Below are 3,326 nucleotides of genomic sequence, written 5' to 3' on the forward strand. Positions count from 1 at the left end.
AAAAGAAAACTTCCTCTTGTCAACAGTTTTATTGGCCTGAGGTGTAGTTTTTACAGGAAAGGCAGAATAAATGCTTGTTTCCTAGCATTCACCAAAGACGATCAATTTTTTTGTTTGTTTAGCATCATTATAAATTCACAGATTTTAATGTTTCATTCCATTGCAGTTATTATTTATTCATCTTGATGCTTAAATTGTCCCATTTTTGGCTCATGGGAACCTCTTCAAATTGGTTTCTGAATCCTTTTGTCATTACCCCATAGTTCTTCATAGCTTCCTTGCTTTCTAATATGACAAAATATTCCAAGCTCATCATAATCATTTCCTGCCCCAGTTAATTAGCCATTTACCCAAAAGGCCGATTCCTTTTGGTGGAAAGTTGTATTTAGAAACTACAGTCTGAGGTCGCCTGGATGGCTCAGTTGGTTAAGCATCCTACTCTGAATTTCGGCTTAGGTCGTGATCTCCCGGTTTATGAGTTTGAGCCCTGCCTTGGGCTTCACGCTGTCAGTGCGGAACCTGCTTGGGATTCTCTGTCTCCTCTCTGCCCCTCCCCAACCCATACTCTCTCTCATAATAAATAAATGAACATTAAAAAAAGAAAGGAAGGAAGGAAGGAAGGAAGGAAGGAAGGAAGGAAGGAAGGAAGAAACTATAGTCTGGGTGCTAGGAGAGACCAGTGAGCCTGGGTTCATCATTATCTTAGGCTTTTCTAGTAGATAGAAACCAGGAAATATTTTTTTAATAGAAAATGAATCATGCATTTATATTTCTAATTCAAATTTAGGATTACATGGTTTTTATTTAAATTCTCTGATTTTATATTTGTCATTTTTTTTAATGTTGACAATCTTGGCTCCTCTTGAATTAACATGATTACTTATTTGCTTTATCCTATTACATACATAATAGTTTAGAATAAACTATGCCAATATTACTAACAATATGACTACTGGAAAAAATTTAAGTTTGTTTATTTTTGCAGTTCTTTTTGTCTTAGAGTACATCCCAGTCAAATTATGTTTTAGAATATCTTGAGGATGCCTGGGTGGCTTGGTCATTAAGCATCTGACTCCGGCTCAGGTCATGATCTCATGGTTCATGATTTGAGCCCCGTTTTGGGTGAACTCATGCCCCACTTAGGGTGAGGTTGAGCCTCGCATCTGGTGAGCCTGGATTCTGTCTGTCTGTCTCTCTCTCTCTCTCCCTCCCTCCCTCCCTCTTTCTCTCTCTCTTCTTCTGCCCCTCCTGGGATTCTCTCTCTCTCTCTCTCTCTCTCTCTGTCTGTCTCTCTGCCCTCTCTCTCTCAAAACACAAAAAGAAAAGAAAAAACACTTTGAAATAGTTCTTCTCTGTACAATAAAGCTGCCTACTCAATACACAATTAGGTTTACTAACTTCATGTTTTAATTTTCAGTTACTCCATTTTATTTTAATCATGCAAAACATTCACATGATTCCAAAATCACATCTCTAAGTAAGGTAATTTTAGAAATGTCTGGCTTCTGGTACTATTCCCTCCTTTTGCTCCTTCCACCTCTCTGGGATTTTTTTTTTTTTTTTTTTTTTTTTTAGATTGGATGTTGGCTTATCTTCCACTTAAGCTATAAATCTGGAACATTAAAAAATTACCGTGTACCCTGAGTCACAAGGGTTGCCATCTTATTTCGGCAGGGCTCATCCCATCCTTCCTTCTTTCCATTTGATTTGCCCAAAATGAGGATGATAGCAGCAATGACTCCAATGACAGTTTGCATAAGTGTGGCTCTGGTCAGCAGTTGGAAATACCAAGTTGTTTCCCACTACTTTTATGTTTGTTAGGGTCACAAAGTAGATCTGAAACCATTTCGTATTTTCTCCTGACATATCCTCCGCTCTCTCAGAAGCAGAAGCGTTGCAGCAGTGAAATAGCAGCATCAAAACTCTTGTACCCTCAGTGAGAACATCAGGACCCTGCATTTACTGAATCCTGGAAAAGGAAATCATTTGGGGAAATAATTTAGCCCATCACTCTGCTCAGATCTGCACTTAATGCATTTTAGGTAACTATTATGATCAACACCAAAAATATACTTGTAATAGAGCTTCATGTGTGGCAGCCATGAAAAGGCACCTCCTAGATCTGCAACTGCAGGGGAGTGTAATTGACTGATGTTCCCGTGCTGGTGTGCTCTGAAATCCACCGCGGCATTAAGAAAAGTAGCATCTTTATTGAGATATAATGCACATACCATAAAACTCACCTTTTAAAGTATGTAATTCAATAGTTTTTACTGCAGACACAAAGTCACGCAACCATCCCCATTATCTAATTTCAAAGCATTTTAATCACTCCAGAAGGAAGGTCTGTGCCGTGAGCAGTTGCTTCACGGCCCCTACTCCCTCCAGCTATGGCAACCACGAACCTGCTTGTTGTCTCCATGGGTTTGCCCAGCTTCAGCATTTCATGTAAATGAGATCATTCAACATGCGGCCATTTATGTCTGGCTTCTTTTGCTTGCCACAGTGGCTTCAGGGTTCATCCATGATACAGTATGTATCAGTGCTTCATGCCTTCTTATTTTTCTGTTTCGTTTTGCCCTTTTTGAAATTGTGGTAAAATACACATAACATAAAATGTACCATTTTAACCATTGCAAGTTCAGTTCAGTAATGTAAAGTACATTCACATTGTTGTGCAACCCGTCTCCAGAACTCTTTTCATCTTGTAAACCTGGAAGTCTATACCCATAAAACAGCAGCTCCCTACCCCCTCCCCACCGTGGCACCTGGCGGCCACCATTCTACTTTCTGTCTCTATGAGTTTGACTACTCTAGGTGATCCTCATACAAGTGGAATCATATACTATTTGTCTTTATTTTTATTTTTTTATTTTTTAACTTTATAATGTTTATTTATTTTTGAGAGAGAGAGAGTGAGGGAGAGGCAGAGAGAGAGAGAGAGAGCGCATGAGGGAGAGGCAGAGAGTGAAACACAGAATCTGAAGCAGGCTCCAGGCTTTGAGCTGTCAACATAGAGCCCAACACAGGGCTCAAACCCGCGAACCTTGAGATCATGACTTGAGCCGAAGTTGGACGTTTCACTGACTGAGCCACCCACGCACTCCTTACTTGTCTTTTTGTAACTGGCTTATTGCACTTGGCAAAATGTCTTCCAGGTTCATCATATTGTAGCATATGACAGAATCTCCTTCCTTTTTAAGGCTGAATCATATTCTGTTATTTATTTCCTTTTATGACCAAATATATTCCATTGTATGGATAGACTACATTTTGTTTATCCATTCATCAGTTGATGAACACTCTTTGGTTAATATGAACAATGC

The 3,326-nt window shown here is 39.4% G+C and overlaps 1 long non-coding RNA gene across 3 annotated transcripts in view; it reads left to right on the top strand.

The window, feature by feature from the left end:
• The window catches only part of LOC121030691 (uncharacterized), a 26,669-nt gene extending 23,724 nt beyond the window's left edge, over positions 1 to 2,945 (top strand). For all 3 annotated transcript variants that reach the window (XR_005790358.1, XR_005790359.1, XR_005790357.1), the window contains exon 6: positions 2,935 to 2,945. This is a non-coding gene — a long non-coding RNA (uncharacterized LOC121030691). The remainder of the gene's footprint in view (positions 1 to 2,934) is intronic.
• Positions 2,946 to 3,326: the final 381 nt, after the last annotated feature.

Source organism: Herpailurus yagouaroundi, unplaced genomic scaffold (assembly GCF_014898765.1).
Source record: "Herpailurus yagouaroundi ecotype Mexico unplaced genomic scaffold, PumYag 140, whole genome shotgun sequence".
In the NCBI taxonomy this organism is placed as follows: Eukaryota; Metazoa; Chordata; class Mammalia; order Carnivora; family Felidae; genus Herpailurus; species Herpailurus yagouaroundi.